Genomic DNA, 14,647 nt, shown 5'->3' on the forward strand with positions numbered 1-14,647 from the left:
AGATTTTGTTGTGACCTTTAAGCTGAGCATTTCTGTTCTGAACCACATTATTTTGTTTAATACAAGGGAAGTGGAGCCAGCCTGTGACCTTTTTTTACCATGCAGCTTTGAGAAATGGCAAAAGTCATTCTGGAGCTCAAAAGTTCCATTACAGAGATAGTATTTTTTTTTAAATTTTTTTCTTCTTTTTAATGGGGAGGAAAAAAAAAAACCCCACCAACCAACCTTGAAAAAATTTAGAATTGTAATCCTTTACCAGAAAAGGAACTGTTTTCAATACTGGCAGAAATTGAAGCTGCCTCTTCTATGGACAGTAATATCTGAAATTAATTACAATCTATGTTTTCCCCTGCCCTTTTTGGTACCATGGGTACTTAATACCTCTGAGGAATGGTTTTTTACCTCATCAGTCCCTTCAAGATATGAAGCTCTAGCAGAGACTTCTTAAATTATTTATCCTAATTTTAATGACTTTTGTGAATCTGCATTTGTAATATCTTTGCTGCAATAGAATATTTCACTTTCAGCTGGACATATCTTACTAATTAAGAGATACAATGTCCAGTGGAAGAAAAGGTGGTCTTTGTTTTAAACATTGATGTTGTAATTTAATCGTCTTCTTTAAAACCTTTCCCCACTCTGCATCTTAGTGCAGGGTTACCACGGAATGGTGATGATCTTCCCTGGGGTGCCAGATCCTGTAAATGAGGACCTGTTCAGAATCAGTCTTTCCTCAGGACTGGAGTATTGGAGGCATGCATGCTACTCTGTAGTGCTTTGCAAAACTCTTCTCATTAGCTATATATTGGATAGATTTAGAGCACTAAAAATATTATGTGTAGAAGCTATTTGTGAGTCAGGATTAACCTTGAAGTGTTCTTTTCATTTGTTTCTTCTAGCAGGCTGCTAAATGAAGCTGCTGGTTGTCTCCTATGGTTCTTCAGCAATAAACATCTTCTGGACAGTCTTGAACCTTATGTGTGTTTTCCTAAAATTTATACTGAAGGTTCTTTATGTAGATATTTGCCTTCTCTCCTTTACCAGGGAGAATTTCACCTTTGTGCTTCTGACATAGTTCAGTTCTGGTCATTGACCTTGTTCTGAATATTTCTCTTCTGGAGGCGAAGTTGCATTGTAATAAATTATGAAAGTGATGCTTTGGAAATGTGCTCCCCAGCAGCCAGACCTCAGCTAGCCCTGTACCTCTGGAGTATGAGACCACAGTGGACTCATTCTGTGCTGGATCCTCCTTTTTTGGATGGCTTGTATATTTCCAGATCATGCACTGGACAAACTTGTTAATGAAAGCAGGCAATCCAGTCATGTTTTTTAAAACTTGTTTTAGATTTTTAAAACTACACCAAATGAAAAAAACAGACCATTTTTGATGATACTCTTAGAATTGGAGCTGTGGAGCTATATTGATGAGGGATGTTTTGAGCTGTATGTTCCAGTTGCATTCAGATGATGAGACATTGCTTTATTTTGATCAATGTGAGTGTACTTTGTAGAAGGAAAGGACTTCAGAAATGCTCCTTTCTTTAAGCACTATCTTAAGACTAAAGTTTTCTGGGTAGACAAATAGTACTGAGAAACTTGGATCTGAATCCGGTTTGCTGCCTTGGACCCATGCTGTGTTTCCAGCAGATGGGCTGAGAGAGTTTATAGAGGATGAAGATAAGTTATGTGCATGTACTGTGTCACTGACAACTGATCCTTTTCTGTTTTTAAGCCTCAGTTCCCTCCATTTAACACTGCAGTTCCCTTCTTCTGCCTTGAGCTTTCAGGAGGACTGAAACAGTGCAAACCATTAGCCAGATACATCTAAGTTGTTAATCAAGGTCTAAGTTGTTAATCAAGGACAAGGTAGGTTGAGTAATGGAGGAAAAAACCCTAGGCTGCCAAGTTTCCTGATACAATCCTGAATGAGCAAAATCTGAAACAGCTTGACCAGCTGTCACAGCCTGGAAGTGGTGATGTTTGTTGTAAATTCGTGTTCAGCTGAATAAAGACACTACTCCATGTGTCAGGGAAGTCTTATGTTTTATTGTGTAGTTGCCTTTATTACAGCAGCTTCTTAATCATAGAAGCTTTGGCTAACAAGCTCCCAACTTTTATAACTATCTTTAACAATCTCCTAACTTCTGCAACAAACTTCAGGTACAGAGGGAGGGATAGAATACAATCACTGTATTTGCCAGGATAAAATGAGAGGAGAGAAATCAAGATGGAAAAGAGAGGAATAAAAAGGTCCTTAGATCGCATATCCTTCCTGCTCCCATGGATGGTCCAGATCTGAGGTCCCCAAAAGAGGGAATGAGTATGGGACCTATCCACTTGCTTTTATAGTTTACCTGGTGCACACCTCATGTATAAAATAGCTTTTTCACACCAGATGTGCCATGTAATTCATGCATGTGTGTTCAGCCCATTGGTGCCCTGCAGGAAGTGATGGGGACAGGACTTGGGGATCTGTGGTGGTTATAGAGCTCCTTAGTGAGCTGTCCAGGACTCAACCCTTTTCTAGACATGGGTGCAATGAGTACTAAGGTGCACACAATACTCAAGTCATGCTTGCCTTGTAAAGCTGTATCCTGAAAATACCTCAGAGACAACAGGGCAAGGCAGCTTCATAAGTAATTGTGAAAGGATTGTGTTTTCAGTTAATGAAGTGGTTTTACAGTGCTTTTGTTCACTTTTAGGAAAGTGAAAGGGGCAGGAAAGAAGCAGCACTACTAGATCTAGGAGACCCTTTCTGTGATAGTGTGGTAGTAAGAGGTGGGGGAGGAATCATCTCTAATGATTAACAACTAATACAGATGTATGAAGGCAATGAAAACAAGGATCTCATAAGGGAGAGTAGTATTGATGTGGCAATTGTGTATGGTGGCTTAGCAATAAAGGAAAATAGAAGGGAATATGGCAGGGACGCAAACTCGGGTCTGTTGGAGTTTTTTAGCTTGCTGCTTAGGGATCAATACCTTATTAGAGAATGTGTCTGAACTATGTGGATATGGGAATACTTTCTGAGCAAGGAAACTGCAGAGATTTTCTGGCAAGAGCTATTGTCTGAATGATGAAAGAAGCAGGATCTTTGGTGTGCTCTGGAGCACAGCTTCCTATTCATATTGATTTGGAGTTAGGGGTAGCAATTATGATGTGTGGTACTCGTACTGGTGTAAAACCTACTGGGTTCCAGTCTGAGCTTTTAGTTTGCCAATTAGTGGAACTGCTTCAGTCTGCACTCATTTACCAGTTCATTCAATTGAAACTTATCCTGACATGAGGTACCTGGCTACTGATCTGCTTGAATCCAGCTGATGTCTGATGCAGAGAGGAAACCTAATTTTACCTGCTACTGACAGCTCTTAATGTGTCAATTAAAAATTGCATGTAATGTCTGTAGACCTGAAACACATGTGAAGACCTTCTTTTTAGTCTGCTTGCTTGCTTTCTTGATTATCATCTTTTCTGTGATGACAGGAAAAAGCCCCTATTTATTTTCTCACTGTCTTCCTTTGGTTTTGTGTAATATGTATTATAGAAGGTTAAGTGAGACCCAGGATTGACAGACTGAAAAATTAAGATCTCTTTGCCTAACTGAATTCTTGTCCATGATTTGGAATTTGCACACCATTTGTTGAGACCTCTGGAAGACCAATGCAGTTCTGTTTTGACACGTGAGGAGATACATAAGTTCTTATTTGGCAAAAGAAGAGTACTTGCTAAAAAATACAGCAGGTTTTTTTTTATAGTTGAAGTAGAAAGCTGTGCTCATATTTTACATAATTAATAATGCCTCACTTTGTTTTTCTTTGTTTGTTGCAATTGTTTTAAAACAACAGGAAATCGAACTCCAAATTGTGTAATTTGTGTGAAACAAGTGAGGCAAAGAAGTCCTGTGTTCACTGAAGGTTAGTTAAAGTGCTTGTAAATAGACTATACATGTTCCACCACACCTAAACCAAAACACAATCTTTGGAACATTTTTAGTACTGTGGCTTAGGTCTAAGATTTGCTGTCCTGTTTGAAAAACTTAGAGGAAAAAAAATTTCACTTACCATTATTAGGGAGCTGATACTGAACAAACAATGACATTGCTTTTTAACTTCCTGCCAAAATTCTCTCTATATTGCTGTGTCTTTTCTGGATATACACAGCTGCTGTTTTTCTTTCAGCCCTAAGTATCAATTCAGGTTCGTGGCTATTTTTTGCCTTGATTCATTTTTTCATCCTCGATTGATACCTTTTGGTTCTTTCAAGGCCATTTTCCTTATTTGTGTGATCTGGCAGGAGGGTCTTTACATTTATTCCAAATTCTACGGTTGATAACTAAATCTACAACATGAAAAGATAAAAGGAAACTTCTTTTTCATCTCACTTTTCTACACAAGATATTCTAAAGAGAAGCCTATCTATTTGTTGCTATGAATTGATTGCTTGGTTGTACTGAAAATCATGTTAAAATAATTCACATATATTTTTTCTTTGAATGACATGCTGCAGTGTCCCCATTTATCTGTCCTTGTGCCTTACAGTCAAATCTATTCTCGTGGACTACAGTAATGAAGACTAGGCAGACAGTACTGGAGACTGTCAGGTTTTAGATTTTTTTCCAAAGTAAACAACTACCTGGCACTGAAAGGGTTTCCTCATTTTATCAGTGCAGGCTGTTAATCACTCATGGACTACAAGGGCTGCTTTTGCTGTTTGTTTGCTCCTGGGTTGCTTCTTGTTGCTTGAGTTGTTTCAGGATATTGCATCATCCTGTCCAGAACTCATGCAGAAATGTTAGTAATTCATCTTAGTGTTTTCCTGTGTCAGTTGAGGTTGCAAACCAAACTAACATCGTTTTTCAAAATGCCACTTTAGGTGGCAAAGAACTGGATCTTGTAGTCCTTACTCAGCCAAAAAAAAAAAAAAATCATGTTTGCTGATATAACAGTATTGAATCAGACTCAACTGTCTATAGAATTAGTGTTCTGAAGTTTACCACTGATTTCAGTTACTGTAGTTATTTTCTGCCGATGTTAAGAATGAACTGCACTACACTGTAGATTGTTAGATTGTTTTTTACATGCTTGTGATATCTGAATAGAAATTTGAGATGTGAAATTTTATTTGCTTAGGTACAGATTCTCATTATATAATTGATTTGGAAATGTTTCAAACATTACCACTTTTGACTTGTTTGTGGTAGTAGATCCAATTTTTAATACTTTTCCCTGTCTGGGGTTTGCATGACATTTTATTTGACCTGTAGCCTTAAATAGCCAGAATTTAGACTGATTTCTTTAGCAGGGTGAGGAGCTAGAAGGTAATGATAGCATTCAAATTTCATTAAATAAAGTAGCTCAGCAATGAAAATATCCTTTTAACTTGCAGACACCTGAAAGTTCACAGTCAACTCAACCCTATTGTTTACTCTAGAATTAATAAATACAAATTGTTAATAATTACCTACAATTTTTAGATCATGCTATTTTAAAAGTTAGAGGATATAATGTCCAGTAAAGCATGCCTTTCTCTTTGGATCCTTTACTGTTGAAAAAGGTTTGTTTTCTCACAACTGTTTCTCTTTTAGTGGTGTCTGTTGATGTAACAAGGTATTGCTGTTCTGTATAAACCTTGCCTGGCTTTGTTAGACTACAGTTAAAAATATTAGTCAGTCATGAAACACAAATCTGTAGAAAATCATAAGCTTCTTTTTCTAGGGAGAAAAACCCCCTGAGTTGTTTTTAAAAGGGATTATGACAGAGTTGCTGTTAAAAGTGTAATTGATGCAACTGAAACCATCATACTGAAAAACATAGCAACTTTTTAATTTAATGGAAAGATTTTGAAAATGCAGGAAATGATCCCATATCTTTGGGAAAAAGAAATGTCTTCCAAGAGTTGTCTTCCATTTTCATAGTGTCACAGGCATTAATTAATCTTTTCTCACTCAATTGGCAGAATGATAACCTGTATTTTATAGATAGGTAAAAATGGAAAGGTCAGAAAACTTAGGAGCTAATTCTGGCAGGCTGCACTACAATACCATTTTTGTTTGGAGAGAGTGGTTTTGAGTGATTCCACAGACTATTTCTCACTTAGACTTGTGGATTTAGTTTGAAAGACAGTTTTGGGGTACATAATGATACTCTCCAGTATAACCTGCTCTGAAAGGAGTTGTTGGACTATCTTGGCAAGATCATAGGTTCCTGTGTAATTAAACAACTCCTTGAACTGAGTAATAGAAACAGCCAGATACTTAGATGTATTTGGTCAGAGTATTTTCTCAGCTGCCCTCTTATCCTGTAGATTCTTGTGTTTCTGCTGTCAGTCATGTTCACAGGGCAAATTTAACTCCCCAGGTCTTGCACCACTGTAGCTCATCCTGAAGGCTGAGGTTTCTTAAAATATGATTCTTGAACTCTTAGTTATTTGGCTGTCATCTACCCTAAGGTAGTTTCAAAAGTAACATTTGCATTGGATTTGTGACCTTGTGGTTTTATGGAGGATCAAAACCACCTATGTAATATGGGAAGCAGAAACTTGCTCTAGATTTTCAGTGTTCCAAGAGTTAAAGCGAGTGCAAGACAAATTCTGAGACCTGTTTTCTCATTATCTTTCTATCATATTTTCTTTGTTTTAAAAACAGATTTAGGGCACGTTCTTGAGCCTGTGTTTGCGCCTCAGGGAGTTGCTGGCTATGAAATAGGGTGAGGGAGTCCCCTTGGCCACTGTAAATAGATCAAAGGCCATACTTTACTGTGTCCAATTTCGAAATATGTGTTTTTTGCTTTAGTCCTTGCTCAAGTTGATTACTTTTAATATTCATAAGGTGCTATAATTGAGCCCATTAACTCATCAGTTCCAAAAATGAAAAACCTTTCCTGATTTTGTTTTTTCTCCAAGCAAAGCTGAACAGACTAACTTTAAAAAAGTGCAAAATGAAAGAGAGGATCTGCCTTTGCATTGAAAGGAGAATGTTAGATGAAGTCAAGGTTTTTGTCAGGAAAGCAATTTGGAGGGTTTAATTCTTTACTTTGATGGGTCTGCTATTTTAAGGACATCAAACAAAAGGAGCACTGCTTTTCCACAGATATTAAATGAGTATGCAGTATTCTGAAGGTGTGTATAAAATACTTAAAAATCTAGGTTTCATTTACTGCATGCTTTAGCCAAAGCATATTAATGTCTAATTAAATGTGTGAACTGAAATTATAATGTATGGAGTCTACAGAGGGGAATCTCTTAGTAGATGATCCCACTCAGATGCAAGTAGTGAGCCATGGGAAAATATCTTATGAATGAAATTATCCCTATATGTGACACCCCGTCTGTTGTATTTAAGGTAATTTTGAGGACAAAATTGCTCGGCTCAGTATAGTGAAATTAGGAAATTTCTGCTAAGGTGGGAAAAAAGGAGTGTTTTGTACAAAACATTTGTGATGTATCTCTGAGTGAAGTGCTATATGTAGGAGAGGTTTCAAAATGTACCGTTTCTATTTTCTACTACAGCCTGGACAGAAATGGAAATAGAGCAGTTTTTCCCATTTGGGAATGAGATCCAGAAATCCTGATGCTTCAGAGTATGCTAATCAATTAGTAAATTAACATGAAACATCATCTCTGTCCTACCCAAGACTCCTTGACTGATAACAGCATAGTTGCTTGTACTGTAAGAATGTGTAACATCAGAGTATTCTAGGGAAGCGTCTATGGTCCAACAGGTGTCTTATGGAAAACCTCAGAAGCAGAACTGACTCAAAATATGTGAATTTGTGCTCCTCCAAGTGAGTGTGTGTTCTCAGAGCTTATGAGAATGTAAATTAATTATACTGTGGAAATAGTGTAGATGCTATCTAAGTATGTGAAAACTGGTGTGGGCAACAGTAGATTTTGGGTTTTTCTAAAGCAGGACATAGGAAGAACTTTTCTGCTGTGCTAAAAGAAACATTAAAAGGTGGTTTAAAGTCCCTGTACTAAATAAATAAATGTTCTTCCCTGTTTTAGGGACAAGGGGTGGTTAGCTATCCTTTCTTAAGTATTGCTGTCATATATGCTGTAATTCTTTTGATAGTACATCTGGGGAAAGCACACATTTGAGAGTCATGAACAGCTGACTCCAGTTCTATAGTGGTGACATTATGAAATTGTGACAGCTAGCATAACTTGATATCTGTTGCTGACCTTTTCCAAAGATATTTAGTGTTAGAATGCTATTGGGATAATTCCTTGATTAATACCATGTGGAATTTGAAATTGCTTGATGTATCAGGGCCTAAGGCAAAAAAAATTAGAAACTGATGCAAGTGTGCATCAGCCTCAAGAAATACAGTTTGGAAATTGGTTTAGATCATTATTTTTTGTCAGAAAAACAGGATTAGCTAGAGGCAAGACACATCTCCATGTGTGGACTGCTATTCTAATTTGTTTAGGTTGCTCATGTCTACTGCCCTCTGTTATTGCTGTTGTGTTCTTCTGTGCCTCTGTTTTAGATCCTTATGTTTCTCCAGTGCAGAGACTTTGTTCTAGTAACCTGAACAGTATTTAATAAAGCTTGATATTCTAGGACAATTAAATTGTAAAAATTTGTAAAAATGGCAGTGGATGTTTCATTTGCACTGCTAGACACCAAGGTGCTATACCATGGTTACTTGTGTTTTGTTATTTCCTTACCTTGGAATTGTGTGTATGGAGTAAATGAAAGGATAAAAGCTATTTACATTTGTTGATGCTGATTGAAGTTACAGACAAAGATATTACTTTCTACCTTTCATTTTCCCTTCAGAATATGGAAATATTCTGATTTTCTGTTCATCTCCTCCCCAGGGATGTGCAAGACAGATTATTCATGCTGGCCTTGTATGAATCCAAGTGATGTGGCTCTTAGCTACCACCATTGAAGTTGCTCTTGGCTTTCTACCAGCTCCAGGTCTCTTGATATTTAATTTCATACTGAAAGGAAGAATAGAACAAAGAGTAATGATAATCTGACATGCTTCAGGATGGCTGTTGCTTTCAGGTATGCTCCGAAAAAAATTCAGCTGTTTGAATTGCAGCAGTTATTTCCTTTGGTGCCTTATAATGATTTGAGCTCTTTGCCTGAAGATATTGTCCTAGGTACCCCTCTGACATGGGGTCATATTCAGTGTTCTGATTCTTCTCTTCAAAGCATCTAGGAGCAATGTGTTCAAGGAGGCACTGCTTTGATATGGTATCCAACTGACAAAATTCTGCAATAGATTGTGACAAAAACATCAAATCTCTTAAGAGGCCAGTTCGTGGGCTTTATTGCTGATAGGATTGTGGTCAGCTGCAGATCTACTGCCTCTAAGATCCTAGTGTAAAACTCACTTCTCTTTAAAATAATTTTTCTGGTGTCAATGTGTCATAAAAAAATTTTAAGTGTGTGCTCTTTTAAGAAAAGCAATAGCCAGATGTCAGCAATGCTCTTAATGTGTGGAGGTGCCCTAACGATAAACTTGGTATCCTACCTGAACAGACAAACCAAAATGCCCAGAAATCATCCAGGATATAAAGCAGGTCAAGACCTACTTCACACCTTCCAAAAGAAGGTGTAGATAAAAAGTCTGTCTTCTGTAAATGTTACAAGACTGAGCACTACAGTAGTTTGTTATAAAAATGTAAAAAGGTAACATTTAGCAAATGTTAATTTGCTTAGCTTTCAGACTAAACCAATAATCTTTTGCCATATAATTTACTGCAATTTGCTGATTCCCTGCTCTCTACAGTCAAAGTGTTGTGTGTTGCAACTTTTGGTTCAGTTCTTCTAGCTCTGTTTTGGTGGCTTTTGGGCACATAACTTGGCACTGCCTCTGGATGCAGACTGAGATGGGCTGTAAAACACTGTGCAGCCTTGTGTGCCTCTTGCATGGCACTGGGGAGGGATAACCCCCCCCAGAGGTCAAGTGCTGATGTTCAAATGTAAGCTCAGTGAAAGCAGAACTCTTAAACATTCTCACAGTATAAAAATTGCTAAACAGAACTTGCCAAGAAAATGGAAAGTATCCTTCTGATCTACTGGTTAGCAATGAAGTCAAATTGACAAGCAAATGGTTCTCTATTCTTTTGTTTGTTTAGTTTCTATTTAGGTGTTGTGGTCTTTACACAGGAGTTAAAATGACGTGTAGGGTCATACAGTGTTAAAATTATCTATGGAAAAAATTGTGCCTCAGAGCATGAGGCTGAAGTAAATATTTGGAGAAAGTTGATATAATTCTGTGATATGTGTTTTTCTTGTGTTTTTCCTCTGCTCTAACCTTATTATCTGAAAGCTTAGAAATCTTCTTTCCCTTGGTCCTTTTCTTTTATAGTTGTGTATGAGGTTGTGGTGTTTATTTTATTTTTTTTGTTGTGTTTTCTCCTTTTTGGTGTGTTAGTTCTGTGTGGATAATTTTTCCTAGGTATCAATTGCATTCCTTCTCTTTTACTTGTTTTCTTTTCTTTTTATTTATTTATGCATATCTGATATTATATGCTCATAGCACCTTTTATGTTCCACAGCTGACTTCATTTTAATTTGTGAGATGCTAAGTCCACAAAAGGATCAAAATATAGGTGGATTGTATGGGCAACAAGACAGGGCAGTCAGTTTACAAAAAATTCCACAACAAATGTTGTCAGCAAATAAATACGTCCCAACACATCTTACTTTTATAGCATTTCTGTATATTTTACATGCTGCTGAATATTTATCAGTTTCACCAGCCTTTAAATGGGAACAATTGCTTTGAAAAATGGTTTCAGATTTATTTTTACTCTCTAATTAGCAACGTGTCTTCTGCTAAAATGCTATTTTGTAACTTCAAGGATGATCCTTAGTAAATATGCCTTCTATGGCCCATCAAATAGTGGGAAGTGCCCAATTTTCTAGCAAACCAATACTTTCCAAAATATAATAGTGTCAAACCTTTCCTTCATTGGAGGAACATGGGAGTCAAAGCTGTAGCTGCTTTGGTCTCGTGGGGTGAAGGTTAGTACAGTCCAGACCTCTTTTGGTGGAAATTATAGTTTGAATCAAAGCTGTCAGCTCAGGTGTAAATAAATTCTTTATTCATAACCACTTATCTTACGTCCTTCTTGTGTGGGGGAAAGGATTTGTTGAAGGGTTTGTGGCATGGCTATGGCATATGAATGCCACATGTTCTGTGCAGTATAGATAAACACTAAAAAAGGAAGAAAAAAAGAAAGCTGGTATGAGAACTGACAGAGACCATGGCATATCTAGTGAAATACTCATTGAGGTAATTCTACAGTGGCCATTTACACAAACAGTTTATTAGATATTCAGCTTTTCCTCAGCATTCTCATCTATCAGTTCTGAGTCTGTAATGTGCTAAGGCTGAATAAGCTTGCATCGAATGTGTGTTTAAGGAATACCATACAGCCCAATGATTTGGTCTGTTAGAGTTACTGACTTTCAGTTAAATGCAATTAGCAACCTTGACTGGGCTTGATGGACTGCCTTTGTGAAAAAAATCTTCATATTTACGAGGTAACTTGGAGCCATGCCACAAATACTTTCAAACCCTAGTCAAACATCCTCTTGTGCCCACTCTGCCTTTTTACATCTCAACCTATTCCTTACCTGCCATGTTTTATATGAAGTACTCTATACATTCTTTTTTCATTTGCCTTTTTTTTTTTTAGTTTTTCCATTGATTAGCAATAAAGTGCACTATGATCAGGACTTTACTTTTTAGGTTTTCAGTTCTTCTAGGATTTTGCACAAGAGGCATACCATCATATGAACAAACTGTAATAAAAAAAACGTTTACTCCTAATAAGGTGAATTTGGACCTTGTTCCAGTTTTTGACACTTATCGGCAATGCCTTTGCAAAATAGCAGTGTGCAGGATTGTTTCTGAATTTAGGTGACATAGGATATATTTTCAAGTCTGCGTTCTTGTTGGGATCCCAAAGATTAGAAAAGTAAATTATCTGGAAATTTAAGAAATAAAACTGTGATGGAGTGGAAGAATGTGATATCGTATATATTCTGGATGTTTGTGGTATTGTTTGTAAACATGACCAATCCCATTTATGATTGAAATGAGACATATCTAAATCTACAGGGTTTGGATTTCCCTTTTTTAAATGGGAAGCCACACACACTTGTTTTATTTAATTCCCTTTTACTATTCTTTCTTTTGAGTAGATCTCTCATGACAGCAGAAACCTTACTGTTCTCATAAAGTACTTGTAGCCTAAATATTCAGAGTTGTTTGTCTTTGGTCTGGGAGTCTACCTACCTTTTCAATCCTCTTTTATATTATGAAATATTGAAGTTTTGAATGACATTTATCATCCTTTAGCTGAAGGAAGAAAATTCATTTCTGGTGATAAATAGATGCAGCCATACTGATATTGCTGAAATAACATCTGCTTGTGGGACACATGCAGTCATCATGACTTTGATCCAATATTATTTTTTCTCTACATCAGTAGCATTAAATTGGGAATCATAACTTTTTTTGTTCTACATAATACTCTTAAATATTCTCAGCAATTCAAATGATATAATTTTATAAATTTGCATACGATATAAACTCAAATATGTATTCCTTTGGACCATTAAATCCTGCTTTCAGCGTGAAGACAGATTGTTGGTGTAGTAAATTAAAGCTGCCTTACTGCAGCTACTTTGTCCAATGTTCTATCACAGACCTATATTAATATTTTATCCTCTTTAATATCATTACATGATGCAGGCTTAATTTAAATAGATTTGACGGGCCTCTTGGTTGGCTTGACAACCAGAGGGAAAAATTAATGTTCTGCATTTAATCTCAGCTCAAGGCGCTAAATTATTTTGGAGGTCGAAGCTGTCTTGCACATCATGCTAAATTATTGAATGTAATAACTATTAGTCTGATGTCTATTGATAGATTTAAAAAAAAAAATTGTTTACTTAATGTATCTTCAGCTAATTTTGAAGGGAACATCTTAAATTTTTCCCATGCAATACAGTACTACTGTATCTTTTGCAGATGCAGTATTGGAAGTTGTTTAACTAGCAACCAAAAAAGAGATTATGGATTTGGAAGTCTTTAAAACTATGGGAAAAAAAGAGTTTTTCTGCTGATGAATTGTGTGGTGTACAGAGACTGTGTAACATACTCTTAATTCATTCAGTTAAAATATATTTAACTTTGAAAGTTCATAAAGGAAAGAATTATTTTCATGTTTTTATTATTATTGAAGAGACATAGATCCCAAGGAGGAATGGAAGTGGTAAGCACATAACTTAAAAACCCCGGCTTAGAGCTTAAGGGCTGTTACCTGAAGAGTACCATATGCTTTAGTAAACATGTAATGCAGAATAGACTGAAAATAAAATAAAAATTTTATTAGCAATTGTTTAAAGACTGCTATTATAGGAGTCACAGTAAAGCTTAAAATAATGTAATTATTCTCACTGATGATGGTACATGTTTGAATAGTTTTGCATCTCCTCTGCTGTTCTGATTTGTTATGCTAAATAATGTCAAGTAGTGTGGTAATGCATCCTGAACAATGTTAGACTTATAGGTCTGTTTGTTTTGTGAGGGCTCTGAGGAAAATTAGTATCTACTGTGTATCACACACTCTTCTAAATTGCCCATCTTCTCTCCTGGCACAAGAATCAGTTTCTCTCTGATCCCACTGTCTGTGTTTTATTCTCATCTTTTAAATCTTTATCAGAATCATTCAATTGCAATCTCTATATGATGCTTTGTGAAGTCAAGTTTCCCTGTTTCTCTGAAGTAACGTGAACTGTGACCAATGGATTATAAGGAACCATGAACATCTGGAAGACGTTCCCTTGCCATGGGTGGTAACGGACCATGGCAGTGGTATCACTGTACTGGTTGTACGAGTTGCCACATTTATTGTTTAGATGTATAAAAACTGAGATGTGTCATCCCTTGGTATGTCATTGATTCAAAATTAGAATACTTAATAAACTGACTCTTAGACATTGGTGTAACCAGAATACAAGGCAGCATTCCCTTTTTACTCTGAAAAAAAAGAAATGAAATGTATCCTTTTACAAAAGCCCATATAAAAATTTATTTTTTTGGATTTGTTTTGATTTGAACCAAGACAGCGTGAGCAAATGCCTTTTTTTTTTGTTTGTTTGTTTTAAATATAGCTGTAATTTAAGCAGTTCTGCTGTTCCCTGTTTTGACTGCAGTAGAATTTTTGTGTCCTTAAATTTTCCTTTGGTTTTTAACAGCCTTCTAAACTCAAGCCCTTATCTGTCTCACACCAACTCTTCAACTACTGCAAGTTCATTCTTGGAGCATAGGACTTGAAACTTTGCTGTAGCAGACTCTATTGAGTAGCCTGAATAATAAATAGGAATTGATAGATAAAATAATTGCCTTGGCATTCATCCACAAATGTCTGTAGCAAAGCTGGGGATGAAGCCTTAGGCAGCTCAACTCAGTGTGCCTTGACCACAGTCTTTGTTGACTCTAAGGGAAAGGGTTGCATCCCTTCACTTTGAGAGCCAGATTGTCTTCTCTAAGGATTTTCAGTTATTTATCACAATTTCTCTTTGAGATTGGAAAGGGACATGGGAAGGAGATTTTTTTTTTCCTCTTGATCCCCTCCCCCTGCTTTTAAAAATTGTTATTTTTGATCTGATGAT

At 36.5% G+C, this 14,647-nt stretch overlaps 1 protein-coding gene across 2 annotated transcripts in view; it reads left to right on the forward strand.

Moving 5' to 3' along the window:
• The window catches only part of LOC135299148 (uncharacterized), a 475,254-nt gene that overhangs the window by 152,945 nt on the left and 307,662 nt on the right, over positions 1 to 14,647 (forward strand). Inside the window, exon 2 of one of the 2 annotated variants that reach the window (XR_010361198.1) lies at positions 8,821 to 9,013. The exons of the other annotated variant lie outside the window; for it this stretch is intronic. The gene's annotated coding sequence lies outside the window, so the exon portion shown is untranslated. The remainder of the gene's footprint in view (positions 1 to 8,820; positions 9,014 to 14,647) is intronic. 2 annotated transcript variants of the gene reach the window in all.

Source organism: Passer domesticus, chromosome 4 (genome assembly GCF_036417665.1).
Source record: "Passer domesticus isolate bPasDom1 chromosome 4, bPasDom1.hap1, whole genome shotgun sequence".
Lineage (NCBI taxonomy): Eukaryota > Metazoa > Chordata > Aves > Passeriformes > Passeridae > Passer > Passer domesticus.